The sequence below is a fragment of the Aptenodytes forsteri genome, unplaced genomic scaffold (assembly GCF_000699145.1).
Source record: "Aptenodytes forsteri isolate BGI_AS27 unplaced genomic scaffold, ASM69914v1 Scaffold65, whole genome shotgun sequence".
Classification (NCBI taxonomy): domain Eukaryota; kingdom Metazoa; phylum Chordata; class Aves; order Sphenisciformes; family Spheniscidae; genus Aptenodytes; species Aptenodytes forsteri.
Window position 1 is genome coordinate 1,935,188 of NW_008795127.1, and position 19,055 is coordinate 1,954,242.

General features: G+C 42.3%; 1 long non-coding RNA gene across 2 annotated transcripts in view; it reads right to left on the reverse strand.

Annotated features, from left to right (window-relative positions):
• Window positions 1–638: 638 nt before the first annotated feature.
• The window catches only part of LOC103897366, a 31,491-nt gene continuing 13,074 nt past the window's right edge, over window positions 639–19,055 (reverse strand). The window contains exons 4-5 of one of the 2 annotated variants that reach the window (XR_657484.2): window positions 14,945–15,061; window positions 639–1,067 (exon numbers count right to left, since the gene is read on the reverse strand). This is a non-coding gene — a long non-coding RNA (uncharacterized LOC103897366). The remainder of the gene's footprint in view (window positions 1,068–14,944; window positions 15,062–19,055) is intronic. The other variant, XR_657485.2, reaches the window with a different exon arrangement.

Below are 19,055 nucleotides of genomic sequence, written 5' to 3' on the forward strand. Positions count from 1 at the left end.
GCTGAATTCAGCCTCAAAGCTTCCTGAAGCAGGAAGACAAGGACCGGGGAAAAGAAAGAGTGGAAGAGCAACTAGTGGAATAGGAAGGAAGAAGCAGGCGCATCAGGTTTGCAATACTTAGTTGGTTTGTTACCTGAAGTGCAGGAAGGTACCCCATGTGGTTTCAGTACAGTGAACTCAGACTTCTACCTACCCTTCATGTGTGTATGCAACTACATACCTTTACCTGCTAAATAACTCAAACACATTTGCATTCCTGTTTGAGCAGTCTAACTTTCATGTGTACATGCAAGTGTGCGTGAAAGTGCTGAAATTTACTTCTCCAGATTTCACGGGTGGAATGGCTTTCTCCAGTCTCAGATTCCACAAGAGACTTTCACTCACCTCAGCAATGTCACTGGCTTCTGCCCTGCTACTGGCATGACAGGTTTTGGGGATGGAGTCCTAATTTTTGGAAAATAATAAAGTGTCTCTATCTAGCCCAATGCTGCTTTATTTTAATCAAACTCTAATTCACAGCTAGGCCTTGGAGGCTGAGTAGAGCTTTGATTAACTGATATCATCATCTCAGAAGCACTTCAGACTACACATAGGGCCTGTAAATGCTCAGAGAGATACTAAGTACATTTATTACCATTTTTCGGAAATAGTTAGCTTTTATTTAGAAGTCTGTCATATTTCCCAGCCTACAGAAAGCACGAAGGTACGTTACATGCCTTTGAAGTCTTTCTTGTAAAATATGTAGTTAGCATCTAAAGAGCAACTAAATTATAAACAGTATATAGCCATAACATCAGCTAATTTTAAATGTAATCAATCAGCATACTCCATGCAAGAAATACGTCTTAAAGGAGCACATTTAAGAAATGCGAATCAGTCTGGAAATGTTATGTGAGCCTTTTAGATTAAAAATAATTCCACTCACAAATGAGAAATAAAATGCATACGCTGCATACCAGGAATCAAACCTGGCCGTGAACTGGGGGTATCTGACATTTCCATCTTCATCAAGGGGGATTCTGTCAAGTAGCAGCTCAAACTCTTCATCAGTAATCTCCACGCCAAACCTGAAACAAACAGCAGTTAGCAGCCCTGGCTTGCGGAGTTCACATTTGGGTCAACAGTACCCACAATACCCTGAGCATATGGCTGCCATTAACTCTTTGTTACTGCTTCGGTCCTCAAGATCAAGAGCACCACGTGAATATCAGAGGTTAATCAGGGTTTTGATCGCTTCAGCTTTCTCAAAGAAAGAAATTCTACCCTAGAATCCCGGCATTGGTGGGGCACAGAAATAGAAATACTAGCATATTGAACTGTGTGCAATTGTCCTCTATAAAAAGTTATTCATTACACTAAAACACTGGTATTGCTTAAACTAGTTAACTCTGAAAGGCTTTTCATTTGGACTGTTTAGCATGAAAGAAAATGTAGAGAAAAACTGTCTTTTCGGGAAACAGCTTCTTAGTGCTTTTGGAAAGCATTTCATAATGGCTTTAAAGACATTTTGCATACAAATATTTAAAAGTGGCAGTGTTTATTCATCAGCAAGAAAGTGTTTTCACCTCTTCAGAACAATCAAAACATAATCCTTGAAATACTGGCATAAACAGGAATGACTTAAGCAATAATAAAGAACAAGGCGTTCATTCATCGTTTTGCAAAGCTGATAAAACTCAGCTAACTTTTGGGGGGATATATTTCCTTTTTGGGAAGGCAATGAAAGGGTATACAAAACATAGTATTTATTTGTTGTTTTGGTTTCATCATCATGCTTTCCCATTTTACCTAACTCAAGAAACCCTTCTGTTAGAGTGCCATTTGTAAGCCTCTGAGTCAGAAATCCCCAAAATAAGTTGAGTGCCATTTGTCCGTAAGTTATTTTGGGGATTTCTGACTCAGAGGTTTGGAGCATGGAGAATGGCTCATTCTATAGAATCCTTTACCCTGCTTTATTTCTGAGGAAGTCTGCTGAGGAGGGCAGATACAGCTGCTTTTGCATTTGCCCTCAGCTGACAGTATCTTACTTTACTGCCTTTCAACTTCACTTATCTACATTCACTTTTCATTTAGACACGTGCATTTACGGAAGCTTGAGTTCTGTCAAGACACATAAAACCACACAGAAACAAGGTAAACCTGCAGCATTTTTTACCTATGAAGAATATAAAACCTAACTTGGCCGGGGAGTGTCAGTAAGAACAACTTTTCAGGAATACATAACTGTTCTGGGGTTAAACACTGTTGCACAGGTCATTTGAAGACTAGCTATTCGTATATGTGATTAATGGACAAAATCTATTTGCTTACATGATCAGTTAAACAAAATCTCCTGTTTGTTGCTATCTCCTAATCCTTCTCTCCATCACTTGCATCAAAGGATGCCATCCCAGGCATAAGCAGTGGGGAGTCTATGCTGAGAACCAAAAGTTAGGTAAATTGGCCAACTTCTAGCTCTGCAACTAAAACAGATAGACTGTTTAGTGATTATATTACTTCTCTGTGTGTAACCATAGTCACAAAGAACGCTAAACAAGTCACACGTAAAGTAACACATGAGATCCAAGGAAGAAAAAGAACAGCACTTAGTGCAACATTTACGGTTTTGTATATCAAGCATATGTATCTGGGGTAAAGAAAATGGCTTTTCATATTCATCATAGCTGTCTTCAAATAGGCAGGAGAGCAACAAAGCCACAAACTGTTCAAAAAGCAAAATCAAGCTTTTTGAACATTGTTCCGGAGTTAAAGACAAAGAATTGCTGTGATCTGAAAAATAGGAATAAGGAGAGAAAAATAGGCTCATGGGATTGGAAGTTATGTCTTCATGTTTATTATCCATTTTGTCCTCTCTTAGAGTAAGACTAAATAATTACTGAAGGGAGGCCCTACTTCTCTGGCAACTTTGTTTGCCTCAGTACAAGAATTTTTGTAAAGCCTAGAAGGAGACAGAAATTCACACACAGATCACTCCAGCACCTTTAGCTGCAAATAAATAATCTTTGAATCACTAATAAGGCAGACTTCTTCGGGGGCTCTGGCTTATATTATTTTTCCCTCTCCATAGCAAAAGATGGGTGCTCTGATTGTGCCAATATAAGTGTTTGCATGAAAAAACCCATAAACTATGATTTTTTGTTGTTGATCAAGAAGATTTTTGATGTAAAATGAGGGAGAAAAATCTTCACTTCTTCTGGTAACCAAATGAAAAAAAAACCCAAACAACAAACCCCCTTGATAGGCAAATGAGTAAGGATTTTCTTGGTACTGAACCCAATCTGATCATGACTTGTTACTGAGAATATTTCTCATTCTATAGGTTCAGTATAGCTCTGAATAACTGCTCATTTAATTTCGCTTAGAGAGGCTGATAACTCGTTATTGGCTTGTAGCCTGAGCTAGATAAGCAGTTCTCTAACGTGGAGTGAACCATGCCACTGCAGCAATCACAAGAGCTTCTGATCATACTTCTTTCCTAAGAAGAATGTCTCAAACTGCTCTCCATATCAAGCTACATGAAGAGACTACTGAAAAAAAAGGGTTGTCTAAGTTTAACGCTCAAGAAAGTTACCGAACTGTCGACTGCAAAGATGGACTTATTTATACCCACATGGAAGAATCAACTGTCTCTTTCCGCTGTATAATTTCCCATTCCCAGCATTAGCCTGTAACTGCGATCTGTGATACCTGATCTGGGCAGCTGATCTCTGAAACCCCAGACATATACTTGACAGTGTACAAATACATTTTATGAGAAAATATCACCATTATTTAATGACCTAAATAAGTAACGTCATTTCTACGAGGAGGGTGGGTCAGAATCATGCTCTCTTCAACACTTCGCTGTTCACCTCTGGTAGTGCAAAACAGCCTTCAAACTGTTTTGACTGAAGCATTGCCAGTGACACACAACTCATCCCTGAGCGTAGCTGGGGAAAAACAGCAGTCTGGAAAGAACCCGGTGATCTCTGGGTGCCACAGTCCCTCTTAGGAGATGTTAAAAGTCATTTCAGTGTTGAAGGTCCCCAAGCTTCCCAAATGCATCCAGGGAGATGGGAGCTGATCCTGAAGGTCTGGTCTAAAAGTACGCCTGTGTACATTTACTTTGTAGGGTGGTGAATCCTATTGGAACAGGAGGGGAATCAATGCAAGGTTCTGGAGGGTTCCCTATCGCTGCCCTATGTTGTGTCTGCAAGGTCAGAAAATACACAGACTGGTCTAAAGGAGTAAAACTGGGCAAAGGGAGGAACAAGGCTGCACCAACTTTGCATACTGACATTTTCTCCATTATTAAAATTCCAAAGACCTATTTTACATTACTGATCTCAGGATTTCTGGAAACATGCTGTGACTACATTACATCCATCGTGCTCACTGGTGTGGAAACAGAAAAAGCATTGAATGAAGAGCGTGTATGGCCTATACCATTTTTTATCCCAAACACTGATATTGTACCTTTCATTCTGAACCTCCCCTCAAGCTTTACAAACACTTCCGTGATACACAAAAGCAGTAAACAGGAGAATCAAGTGCTCCAGCACGCAAATTCAGCCACCTGAAACTAAGCAATGATTTAATCAAACAGCAACAGCACACAACAGATGACTCACTGGGTTCTCCAGGGCACATTTTCAAAGGCAGGTGCAATGGGCAGGGCTTGAGAAAAAGATATCTATTAACTGGAGGGCTAAGCCTATTTAGACAGAAGCTGATGCAAAATGCAAGGGACTGGTTAACAGTGAGGTTGAGAGAAAATGCTTTGGCAAGAAGCCCAGAACCCTGGCAAAGGGAGCACCTGCAAAAAGTCACACGTGGTTTATCGTACCAATATCTACATTTGCACATGCAAACTGGGAAATTGTTATTCCCATTTTATCATACGTTTAATATCTGCAATATCCCCAAATAAAGGCAGTTCTCACTTCTCAGATCTCAAATCAAAGAGACAGAGAGGAAGATAAGGTACCTTGGGAAATTCGGCAACTGTTTCAGTCAGTTACTGAAGTGTCTTTTAATCATCTATAAAGACACCGCTCGTGGGTACCAAGGTAACAGCAGGTTTTTAATAGGTTATCAGTGGAAGAGAAAAGATACAAAAAAGCATCCTCTGCAAGAAAGCAATTGGGAACAAGCACAGAAAGCAGAGAGGAACTTAAGAGGGTGTCAAGACTAGCATGCTACAGGAGCAGAGATGGCAAGGCAAATAAGACAGCAGACCAGGACAGAGGGATAAGCAAGCCTAAAATTCTGATGGACATTTGAAGGAAGAATGAGATGTTTACAGTGATCTGATTGTAAGGAGAAGTAAGTGGGAGGAATTTTCAAACAGGGCATGATATAGCCAGAAAGATAAACTAAGGGGATTATTCCAGCCGTGTGACCTCAGATCTGTCCAGGGAACAAGGGCAAGGCAGAGGTACTTGCAATTGTTGGGAAATAGCAGGCAGTTGTGGGGTGGTGCACAGCCATACAGTTCCTGTGTGCAAACGTGTGTGGAAATCATGGTTTCTGCTGGCAGGCAGAGCATGAATTCACTACATGCTGCATTTGCTCATAAAAACATAGCCCCTCCTCAGCACCTCTTGTGCATTTTTTAAGAGATCATCAGGTATCTCGCCTGTGAAAGCAACATTAATGAATCACAAACATTAAAGAGTCACAAAGGAACCAGAAGCAATCTCTCTCCCTTGCATTTTTTAAGGAATCAGCAACAACAAGTTGGGCAAGTACTTAAATATTTATGAAAAGAGAATTTAACAATGGACTTCAAGGAATCTAAAATGATGTTTTATTGGCATAAATCACAGGTTCCAGTTCCTTCCAGAAAACCTTCCTTTTTCGAGTTCTCATGGCACAAACACTAAAAGTATCTGCGTGTCCTCATCTGTGGTGTTGGTGCCTATTCGGCCCTTCAATCCTCTCATCACTCTCAAGGAAGACACCAGATGTATCCCACCAGTCTGCATCTGGCAGGCAGCTTTCCTGAAGGAGAGACGTAACACGTGAAAACTAGGCTTAGAAAGCTGAACCACTGCAATCTCTGTGTGAAACACTGCCTGGGAAAACTGGCCTGTAAAATTGAGAGACAGGGAAAGGGAAAAAAAAACATATTGTCTCCTACTCGTTCTTTCCTTATATGCTGTTGTCCCTCTGGTTTGTAATGCTTCAAATAACCCAGGTACTGCAATTCAACTCCAAGTCATCGTTAGTTCACGCTGTTGTTCTAACATATTAGTTCATGCCATAATATCTTTCTTGAAGGATGTTTTTCCAATTAATACTTTTTTTTCCCCTTTCAGTTATTACCCTGAATGTCACATAAACCAGGCCCCTCTGTTCTTGGCATTTAGATTTACATACTGGAACGCTGTTTCAGAGCACGCTTAATTCAAAAGCCAGATCCTTCAGCCACTTAGGCAAACAGCTGTATAACACAACTGTTTTCCCATTTCATCACAATTTCTCCAGTAACGCATCAGCCAGAATGATGTGCACTTCAACATCAAAGCAGGGCTTAACCCAGTGCTCTGGGCGACATGGTGCTCCTAGAGCCTCAAGTTCTTCCAGCTCTTATTTTTATCCTGCCATTCAGACCCCGCTGGTAGGCAACAAACTGCCAGGGATACTGGATCACACCACAGGCTCTTCAGAGCCTGATCTCCTCCCAGTGGGAGCGAGGCAACTAAATACCTTCTAAAATTTGTCCCAAAAGTCTCTTGTAATTTTTACTATTTAAATACAATCAAAGCAAGAAAAATTCATTCCAGGGGAGCAGTTTGAAAAGCAAAGGAAGCACAAGGAGTGCCTGGCTCCCTTTTGTTTCCCTATAAAACAAGACACCTAACATTTAGTTAAGCACAAAACAGCACCAGGGTTGTGAGGGGAGGGGACAGAGTTTGGGGAGGGGGATTGCACAGGCCACCATATTTTAGGCTCTGGATCACTTGCAAGCCAAGATCCCTGTAGTCTCACAATCAGCGCAACTCTCCTACCCACCCCCTCAGTAACACCTCAAGGAAAAGGCTCTGACGTTGCTAATGTAAAAAACCAAGAAGCAAAGAGCAAATACTTCCTTGTTATTATTCTCCGTGTACATTGTGAGAAAGCGCAAGCAAGTCCATACTGTGTCAAAAATATGTTTGTTATTAAGAGCTAACAATGCAGCATGTGGTACATGTACAGTATTTTGTTGAACTGACCAGTTCGCTGTGTGTCCTTCCCTTCTGTGTCTTGGATTATTCCACTCAGATGCATAAACCAGATTGTTCAGCGTGTCTAGATAGTTATATGACTTTTTGTCATCCCCTAGTACCTGTGCCCTTCACAAACTGATGGATTTTATAGTTACAGACCTCTGCCTGCCATAGAAGGGAGAAGGGATGCATTGTCCACAGTCACACAATGCTAGGAAATAAAACCAAGTCTCATGAACTCTCATGTCATGCTTCTTAAACCACCCCTTTAGTCCAATACCTTTCTACCCTTACCAAAGGAATCTCCCAGATCCCAGTTCTGTGCATCTTCCCCTCAGGCAAAGCTATTTCAGTGCTACCATATGTTTTTTGTAGTACCGTAAAAACTCATGCTCAGAGAAGGTCTAAGCAAAGTAGTGGTTAAAACGCTGCAAGCTGTCACCACCTGTCTGTACTAAATGTGCCACATCAGCAGTCTCCCTTGCTGCTGAATAAGTAGTAAAAACAACAGGAATTGGGAGAAAATGAAAATGGAAAAAAGTAATTCTGCTTGACTATTAAATACCTTTCCATGGTAAAACAGACACCTACAACAGCATTGTAAGGATCTGCTGCTGCAAGCATTCCTCAGCTACTGGGGTTCTGTCTTGTAGCACATTCCCCAAGAGGTCAGTCAGTTTACAATGTAGACTTACATTGCCAATTGCACATTAATCATGGGAAGTACAAGGCCTTAGTTCCATCTCCTTACTACTGCTCCAACAGCGGGTAACAAGTCAAAAACCATCTCAAGAGGCCTCATGGGGATTCTGCCAGAACACATGATCAAGAATTTTCAGAGTTATCTTCCTCCGGGTACTAAGCTCAGAGAGGATGTCATAAGCAGGGACACCATGCAGGACCATTGCTGTGTCCCCCACATACGCTCTCAGGGCTGTTTTACACTGTGCTCAGGTCCAGCTTTCATGCCACCGGGGCCTGAGAACATCTGTTAACCAAAAGTTGCCCAGCAGCCTCCCATCACCTATGTGAGATCTATGAAGGAGGATGATGTAAACCCCAGCTCTTCATCTGGACTGTCGACATTACGTGCAATGGAGGGTGTGAACTGCTTGGCTGATCCGAGGAACGCTGCCACACCTATAAACCATGGGTGAAAAATCCAGGCTGGGTAACAGGCTATCAGACAGAATAAAGGATAGTTCTTGCTGAAAAGGACTTCTTTCAGAAGCAGCTTCCTGATTCAAGAACTGCAATGTTTGGTACCTGGAGGGTACAAGAGGTGCCACTTCCCAATGCTGAAGAACAGCTGGAGATATTACGGCAGATTTCTGAAGTTAGATGCAGAGACAGCAAAAGGAAGCCATTCAGATAACGCAGGTAGCAAAAGAGAGTCTTTATTACAAAATAAAACAAAAAAAAGTTATATAGAAAAAAGAAGAGCTTTTCATCCACACAGGATGTTTTCTCTGAAAACGAACTTTAAAAACGTCACAACTAACTTGGAGGTATTTTTGCTACAGCAAACCAGAAATCTTAAATTATGTGGACTAAAGCAGTTGCTATTCCATTCACTGTCACGGAGGCTGTCCGGGCAATTCCACCAAGCGCCTCTCAGCAAGAAGCAGTGTACCAGCTGCAGCTTTGCCAGCACCACCCAGGGCTGCCTGCTCTCCTCACAGCTGGCATCTGCGCACTGCAGCTGCTCCCTCATGCCCACAAGAATGCTAAAAATATAGCATCACCTGCTGGAGCACAAGAGATACCTCATGTCTGATACCGTGGAAAAACACATGTTCAACTCCAGTCCAGATGTGATTGGAAGTCCAGCAGTTAGACCAACCTGCTCTAAAATCTGCCCTTGCATGCAGATGAGTAAGACAGATAAGAAGGCTAAGTGCAAACCAAGTAGTGTACGTGCAATGCAGGCAGCTGCAAGAGAGCTATATCCTTGTGTAACAGACTAGGAAAGCTGATACCTTTTTCCTCTGAAAGCAGGCGTAGATCTTTGCCAAACTCAGTGGGGGCAAAACTTGGCAAAAAAATCTTATATTTCATTAAAGCCGAAGGATCCAAGTTATGATCCAACAGGCTTAAGCAGTGTCATTTGTAACAAAGCTCAGCTAGTGGCAAATACTACAAGTAAGTAGCTTCTGAAAATGTGATAAAAAAATTGCACAACATGTCACATCATACACCATTTGAAAATATCTTTTGCACAAGTTAAAGTGTTGAACAATGACCTCTCTGAAACAGCTTTTCACAAAGTATTTATTTCACTGAACTTACACTCTCCAGTTTGTCAACCACATTCTTTTTATAAATGAACTAATTCTAAATATTTTTAAGTGAATTTTTCAATTTTTGGAATAAAGTATAAAAAACTATTCCAGAAAGAGAGAAATGAATCGATTTCAAACACCATAACATATAAATCTGAAAATGCTGACATTTTTGTGAAAGTTTACTTTGTTTTGAGAAATTGTATTGGGTATCATATGCCCTGATAAAGTCAATGTTAACTTGTCATTATACTTTTTAAATGAGTCAACTAATTTAAAAGTTAGCTTTCTATCAACTGAAAAGATAAAAGCTCAGAATTTTTAGAATTTCCCTACAAGTTCTCTAGAGGTGTTAGTAGGGAAGTTTAATGCTGCAAAAACCATGACAAAGCACCCAGTTTGGTACATCTTTTACCTTCGACTCTCAGGCTCAGTGATGTGGACCTGATCTTAGTGTGGCCATTTCCATTTGCCAATCCATAATGCTCCATGTGAGAATGGAGGGGTGTTACACCCATTTTGCCCTGATGCACCTATATATTTCGGATCAGTAAATCCCACAACTTCCTCATCTTAATATTCTGATGACTATAACAACTCCAGCCTAAACATAAGCATCCTGTTTCTTAGCACCATTACACAAGTTTCATTCAGTTGAATTTTTTAGGATTACACTAAGATGAAATTGGCATGGGAGAGTGAAAATTAGAGCTCTTAACTTCTAAATGCTAACTGGATCTTCCACCTGCAGCAAACTGCCAGTCCAAACTATTTAAAGCCAGATTCCAAGGTCACGACTTGGGCCAGTCTCCTCTTTGCAATTCACTTCAAGGACTGATTGAGTACTTCAGAACTTGGCACAGCAAACGCAGCACGTGTACAAGAGGCAGAGATTTCTCCAACAAATTCACCAACGCTGACTTGTGGTTTAATTGTGGTTAAGACACAGCTTTTCTTTACTATCTTACTATGTCAAGCTCTGTGGAATTCAATTAAGATACCTATCGTACTGGAGAAAATTTAAAACTGCATGCCAGTGCTGTCAAAGGGTCATAACATAATTACAGTTCTCTCCAGCACTCCACCCGCTCCTCACTCCAGCAAAACTCTTGATAAGCTCAATGAGAGATTTGCCAGGCTGAGAGCAAATTAGTGTTGAACACAGCCTCTTTAGTGCTTCCTTTATCCAAAGGGCGCCCTGCCATCTAGTGGCAAGGACATTCCAAAAATACCACTTCGGTTTTTCAGAAGAGGAACTTCATATGGAAACCTTTCCAACATTGCTGTACGTGTTTCAGATTTAACTAAAAAAAGTTGCAAAACATTGTACACTGTATATCACATTCTAAAGACCTATGTAGAGAGCCACTAAGAAAAAACACACAAAGTAAAAAATTAATCTCCTCTATCCGTATTGCGTTGAAATACATAATATGTGAGCAACTTTCATATCTAGTTATGTAGCATACCTTAAATATTAAGTTCCTTTTTCTAGTTAACTGTTAATGAGAGATTCATGCATCACAGCTTCAGAGAACCAAACCATTGGATACTTTTTCCGTATAGTTTTCTCTAGCTAATTGCTCTAAAGCTGAAGTCAGAGTTACAGACCACATGGTGATAGTAGTCATTTAGAAGGAAATAAGTGGAGGTGGGGGAGATTAATTAGGGGTATATAAGAATGATGAAATACAACCACAGTATAACAACCACCCAGCTATGTCACAAACTGACACGTCTATTCCAGAAAGGTCACTTCTGTCATTTTCCTCAGCCCCAGCCAGACATTCCCAGCCTCCCACCTACGTAACAGCTTCAATTCACTATTGAGGACGTGCTGAAAACTCAGTTTTTGCAAGGCTGCATGATTGCTAGCGCTGACATAAGAGGAGATAGGAAACATGTGATGGGAAGGGAGAAGGAGCCGAGAGCTGCCATTGAGTCATCAGGATCCTTACGCCAACTATGAAACTGTACCCTGAATTTCTGATCTACTATGCATCAGTGTTAAGCAGCTCTGTTGCACTGGGTCTGGCTGGAATTGAGTTAACTTCATAGCAGCCCATATGCTGCTGTGTTTTGGATTTGTGACTAAAACACTGTTGATAACACACATCTTTTGGCTGTTGCTGAACAGTGCTTGCATAGCATCAAAGCTTTCTCTTTTTCTCACGCCACCCCCCTCCAGTGTGTAGGCTGGGGAGGGTAGGCACAAGAAGATGGGAGGGGACAGAGCCAGGACAGCTGACCCAAACTGGCCAAAGGGTTATTCCATACCATATAATATCATGCTCAGCAATAAAAATTGGGAGTGGGGTTGTCTTCCAAGGTAGCCATTGTAGCTGTTGCTTGGAGACTGGCCAGGCATCAGTCTGCTTGTGGGAGATGATGAGTGATTGCCTTTGCATCACTTTGTATTTTTCCCTTCACTTATTAAACATCTTTATCTCAACCCAAGAGATTTCTCACCTTTGCTCTTCCTATTCTCTCCCCTGTCCCACCTGGGGGAGAGTGAGCGAGCGGCTGCGTGAGTACTTAGCTGCTGGCCAGAACCAACCCATCACATCCATCCAATTAGCTTTTCATAGCAGATACCACAGACAGACATTTCAGAGCTGATGGTCCAACTCTAGTCTTTTGCTCCGTTGATAATGCAACAATGTACTGAAATGGCACCTCCAAGACAAGGAGGTCTTAAATACACCCAAAGAAAAAGTGAGGCAGAAAGAAGCAGTGAAGAATTGTAGCTACTGGTGACAACCAAGACGGCTGTTATTTCCTTGTGGAAAGGAGACTGTAGGAGGAGCAGCAGAGCCTGCTGTTCCCAGCCTGGAATAAGCAATGCAAAAAAAGAATCTATTCCCAGAGGTGAACACAGAAGAAAGCTCTCTGTGAACACCAGTTTCTAAGCTGTTTGACAGGACACCTTCACATCCCCCAGAGACTTGGGTTATATCTGTGGGAGCAGGAAGTGGGATCTCCTCCAACCATCACCTGTTACTTTCCAGCTCAGAGCGACTCCCCTCTCTCCAGGACAACACCCAGAAATGCTCACTAGTGAAATGGGTGAAACAGATAAAGAATCCTGGACACTCAGTGCAAGCCATCCACAGGTCTACCATGGCCAGAAAAAACAGAAGCTGGGTGCAGCTGGGCTTCTATCTGAAAGGATTAGGAGGGCCCTTATGTAAAGGTATCTGTTGCTGTGAAAACACTGACTCCGTATCTGAAATAAATCTGACCTACAGGAAAGTGCTGAGGAGGAAGAAAATCTGTGCTGAAGCAATATAAGTTGGTGACTAATAACCACCACGAAGCTGATGCCTCCACGCATTCAGACAGACCGCAAAGCATTACCAGGAGCTGTCAAACTCATTCCTGAACAGTGTTGAGATATCCCTGTTAGAGACGGATGGCAAGAAATGTGTACCCAGGCAGACAACTCTTGAAGCTTCAGAGGTGTCTCTGCCTTGCTTACTTGGTAGTAAGGGTGAACTGCTCTCTGTAACTATTCAGAATGAAGTGCAAATAAAACCAAGTAATCATGCAATATTCCCCTTAAAGATACAGGATATTTAGTGACCTGTACAATCATTTGAAGCTACAGATACCACACTGCCCTGGACAAAGGACAAGAATCTCTAACGTGACTGACCGGGACATGCAGGAATAATCATTCTAAGAACAATGAAAAGCTTGTCAGATTTTCAGTCTTCAGAACATCAGTATGTTGGGCACACTGAGGATGGGGAGGTGGCAGAGGATCATCCAGCTGTGGCTTGAAAATGAAAAATCAACTAGAAAATCCATTATTTCCCTGCCCCTTAAATGATCTGGTTACTTCACATAGTTTCCCTTATACAGAAACACAACACATGTGCCCTGAATGCACTTAGCTGCAGGCGCTGTGAAAAAGGGTGCTTAAGGAAACACTCCTAGGAAGTTAAAATTCTATCTCCCCACAGCTAGATGGTTCTGGATAAAGAAAATCATTCTTACTTGCACTCATTTGCTGCCTGAAACTCCTGCTGACTAATCACCTTTCTCTTAAATTTGTCAGGTTTTTTGAGAAAAATGTAAAAAAGACAAAACAATACTAAGAAAACACAATTTCATACACATTGATAACAAACGAGCCCTAGCTTAGTGAAAGGATTGACCTATTTTAACCAGAGATTGCATCGCTTGGAGAAAGGGTTCAATTCCATTTCAAATATGTTGCCTACCCTATATGGCAAGTGGAAAATTGTCTCCCTTCCCCCTCCAGTATACAGCTCCAGCCCACACTGTACAGGAATGGCACAAGACTTAACAGAGTTTATAAAAATACTGCCTTATATAAACAACATATCAGAGATCTCAAACAATCAACTGAACACAGTAGCGAATCATTTAGGACACTTTGCTGGCATGTTTCAAACTAAACATTTACTTCTGAACTGGTCCTCTGTGACCAGAACTCCTCCAGAATAAAGGCTACTGCACTGAGAAACACTCCAGTCTCCAGTTAAGAAGCATTAGCAAAAAATACACAGCATGAGATCCACACTCAATTTTTGCTAAGACTGCCAAACCCCAACTGCAGGGCAGACACAGCATTCTGCAAAGACGAGAGCAGGCATCATTCTGGGGTCCAGCAGCCCCACCATTCCGGTGACAAAGGGGCAGAAGTAAGCAGTGAATGGAGCATGCCAGACACCCACCAGCTGACAGTTAGCCAGATGCCAAGGTTTCTAAGCTACCAGGGACTCTCTTCCACAAGGGATATTTCCACCTGGCTCCTTAAACCATTTATCTGTCAGCTTCATATTGCAGGAGGAGTGCAAAGGTGATGAGGACTGATCGACTCCATCGATCACTGCTTGTGGTTTGTCTGCCTCTGTAAGGGACTGAGAGCACACTGACGGATGAGGCTCTGCAGAGCAACTCACAGTAACAAAAAAAAAAAAAAAAAGGAAAAAAGAAAAATCAGGAAGATCCACCCTAGTGTCCAAATACCTAGGATCCATAAAAGCCAACGAAAGAAGGCTGATTGTCTTTGCAAGTATGTGCAAATGTCCCTTCCTGAAATGAACTTGGTGATGCTGCCACTTTCCATACAACGGAGCCCACGAATTCTCGGCAACTCTCCTTTCACACTGCAGGATTGGTGTAGGCAGGAAATTGGTGTGCAATTCACCTGTCTCAATGCAGATATTCACAGAGTCCTTATCTACATGTCAACTAGCTAACTATAATGGAGACATACAGACATTTCTAATGCATGATTTTTTGACACATCTCAGAAGGTGCCCATGCGGTAGCATCAAATTGTGGGATCCTGTCCAAAGACTATTATCTTTGGAAAAAGAGCCCTCTCTTCTATCACAGGTGATTTTTCTGTGTTTCGAATTTCACAGACTTCAGCAGTTTACACTCACAAAGGGCTCACAAATTAAACAAAATAAATGTGATTGGACAGATGCTTACTAGAATGTGGCCAAGAGTGAAATGAAATCAGACTGAACCAAGTTTGCCAACTTGGCTTCAATTGCAGTCACACCAGATGCTGGACTGATTCTCCCATCTCCCATTTCTCTGTGAAATCTGTGAAAGAAAAGACACAATCAGATTTTACCTGTTCCCACTTTTTTCAACCCTTATCCTCAAGTTCTGAGCCTACAAGTAAAACTGATCTGTTTTTTATCTTCCATTAGAATTGTTTTCTGCTGCAAATGCTGATGTGGTGGAATCAAATACTAGCCAACCAAAAACCTGGGCTATGCAGAGAGCAGTATGATCACTTCTAGTCAACCAGGTCCTCCTGCCACCCTGGCTGAGGTGTGAGTATTGCTTGTGCAAATCAGCATCCCAGCCAGGCAATGGTATAGTCTCTCTCCTCTCTCTTCTGCTATTGGGAGCCTGGAAAATGAAGCCAAATGATTCAAAAAATGAAGAGCAAACCAAGCGGAAAGGAAGGTTAAACAGGCACTTCTGCTGGTTCACTGTCTTCCCCCAAATGGGCCCAGAGTTATGGTCTGATTATTGTTTACAACACAAGCACAAAAGTCCTCACCTTTAAAGCTCGGCTTGAGGTTGCAGGCCTGAATGTTAGAAAAGGTTTTCCCTAACAAAAATAAAAATATTCACTCCTGAAGGCAGGGGGAGCCAATGAACAGCCTCATAGCTCCACCGTTACAGCCACTTCACAAAGTGAAATCACACTTCTAACCCCCCCCCCCCCCCCCCCCCCCCCCCCGCTTTTTTTTTTTTTCTTCTTCTTTTTACCAAATTTATTGGGAGCCTGGAAAATGAAGCCAAATGATTCAAAAAATGAAGAGCAAACCAAGCGGAAAGGAAGGTTAAACAGGCACTTCTGCTGGTTCACTGTCTTCCCCCAAATGGGCCCAGAGTTATGGTCTGATTATTGTTTACAACACAAGCACAAAAGTCCTCACCTTTAAAGCTCGGCTTGAGGTTGCAGGCCTGAATGTTAGAAAAGGTTTTCCCTAACAAAAATAAAAATATTCACTCCTGAAGGCAGGGGGAGCCAATGAACAGCCTCATAGCTCCACCGTTACAGCCACTTCACAAAGTGAAATCACACTTCTAAAAATCATTAACCCACATATTTTGATAGAAGGTTTGATTTATTTTATCATTCATGAACTGCCTGCATAAACAAGTCACCGCAAACCTCTGCACACCGTACAACAATTTGTTGAGTCGCTGACAGGATTAATGACCACAGTTGTTTTTATTTATCACTGTACAACATTAGTTGAGTCACTGGGTTATTGTCACGGTTTAACCCCAGCTGGCAACTAAGCACCACACAGCTGCTTGCTCACTCCCCACCAGGGGGATGGGGGAGAGAATCAGAAGGGTAAAAGTGAGAAAACTCATGAGTTGAGATAAAGACAGTTTAACAGGTAAAACACAAGCCACGTGCGCAAGCAAAGCAAAACAAGGAATTCCTTCACTACTTCCCATGGGCAGGCAGGTGTTCAGCCATCTCCAGGAAAGCAGGGCTCCATCACGCGTAACGGTTACTTGGGAAGACAAACGCCATCACTCTGAACGTCCCCCCCTCCCTCCTTCTTCCCCCAGCTTTACATGCTGAGCATGATGTCATGTGGTATGGAATATCCCTTCGGTCAGTTGGGGTCAGCTGTCCCGGCTGTGTCCCCTCCCAACTTCTTGTGCCCCCCCAGCCTACTCGCTGGTGGGGTGGTGTGAGAAGCAGAAAAGGCCTTGACTCTGTGCAAGCACTGCTCAGCAATAATGAAAACATCCCTGTATTAAACCCAGCAGACTTATTGATCAGTTCTGCCTTTATTTAGATTTTTTAGATTTTTTTTTGGTACTAGTCAGAAAGTCAGAAGTTTCTTTTCTTTGAAAGGGAGCCATCACTTGTGTTCTCTAAGGCATGCTGATAGCTAAATCAAAACCCCACACAGTCGGGGCAGTATGTCTGAGGCAAAGAAATTGAAGGCAAGGATTTTAAAATCAGTATCAAAAAGTGAAACATGAATATCACATTTAAAGATATGAACATTAAGATGAGAATCAAGGCTTAACATTATAACATGTTTTGCAAAGTGAAGCAGCGGTTTTCCTGAATCATATACCACAAGCCCATTTACTTCAGTAGGGCCATGAAATCAGCCCAGCTGCAGCTGTTACGTTCCAGAACAGAGCCCTAAACACAGCTCTCACAGCTGCCAGGGACATCTGCAGGGGTGCAAGGGTCCAGGACTATGCATACTCCAAGTCTAGCAGGGGTGCACTACATTAGGGCTAGGAAATGCCCCTCGATGGCACTTCCCCCTAGTTCCGATGGAAATATCGGATTACCTCCATTTTGCTTCCACACTGGCTCACAGATTAGCTATGGGAAAAAAGTTCTAGACACCTCTATGCATCCTGTACTTAAACAAGAGTAATTTTGGATGGCTGTAGCTTTCTACACAACTTTATCTCAAGTACTTGTAAGTAAGGAATTTAATAATTCTATATAAGAAGAAGAAAAATAACAAAGTTACAATAATCTGAATTACTGATGGAAATTCCTTCCTCTGCATCTCCCCTGCACACTGAAACACAAACAAGCATGCCAGAAGGTATGATTTCTGTGTCACAAGATGCTTTGCACAGCCATGAGAATACTACCAGTGCTAAAACCCAATAGAACTATTAGCTATATTCTGTTGCTACGAATGGAACTGCTAGTGAAGATATGAGGGCACATTTCAACTGGTTGAAGCACTGTATGAAATGAGAGGATGAAATAATTCACGTATTCACATACTGCTGCTTTCCCAGTTACATTTTGTTAACGTTTTGCTGGATTTTATCACTGACTTTTACGTTTTTCCCGAATCCCAACAGCAGAGGGCAGTACTACAGCCTGGTTCAGCCTGACACCAGCCTCTGAAAAAAGACCCCATACGGATTTTTCTGCTGTTTATCCGAAAGGTTATTCCAGGATACTTCTCTTGCACTGAGCACAGGCGCAGCAGTTAGAGGCCCTGTCTAAGTAGGTATGTCCGGCTTCCCAAGTCACCCCAGCTATGGAAGGTCATGGATCCTGGCTCTGTCCCAGGCTGACCTATTCAGGGGAAAATTAATCCTGCTTCAGAAGGCCAAGGCTAAAATAAACCTGCGCTTGCTGGAGAGTGGAGGAGTGGCAGGGAAAAGGAGCCTATGCAAATGCGTGCTTCTCATCCCCTGCTATAACCAACCTCCTCCCACCCCATTACTACTGCTCAAAGCTGAGAACCACCACCCCTGCTGAGCAGTGCCCAGTAGGAGAAAGTGCACAGCTTTAGGGTAGCCTTCCCAAAAGCCATGTCAACGGGATCTCTTCTTCTCTGGAAGTGAGGGTGTTTTAGAAGTGAAGGAAAAGGGGGAAGAGAAGAGGAGTGCTCTGCTTAAGGGGTTTTTTCATCTTGTTTGGCAGAGGTGAGGGGCAGAACAGGAGACAAAAGTGTATAATAATAAGATGCTGGGTACCAGGGACACTGCTGTCTCACAGCTTTTCATTCTTTTAGCTCTTCCTGCCTGTGGATTATTACCAGTGAATGAGAAAGCCTACAACTTCAAAAATGCCTCACAAAAATGAAACATGGCATTGATGGAAATGCATGGAAGCCACAGAGACTATTTTCAATTACATAAAGATCTATCTATTGTATTTGAACTGCTACTTCTGACCCGAGTCACTGGTCTAGTTCTATGTACAGAAAATGGGTGCCAGCCTGCAACACTGTAACATCTGAAAGGAAAGGCAAATAATATACAAGCAGCAGATTCATAACAGCTTGTGGGTGACCCCTCTGTCACTATGATCCTGGTAACTTAGAAGGTCCAGGTAATCTATGCCAGTATCCTGGTTTCAGCTGGGATAGAGTTAATTTTCTTCCTAGTAGCTGGTACAGTGCTGTGTGTCGGATTTAGGTTGAGAATAATGTTGATAACACACCGATGTTTTAGTTGTCGCTAAGCAGTGCTTACGCTAGTCAAGGACTTTTCAGCTCCTCATGCCCTGCCAGCGAGAAGCTGGAGGGGGCACAGCCAGGACAGCTGACCCAAACTGGCC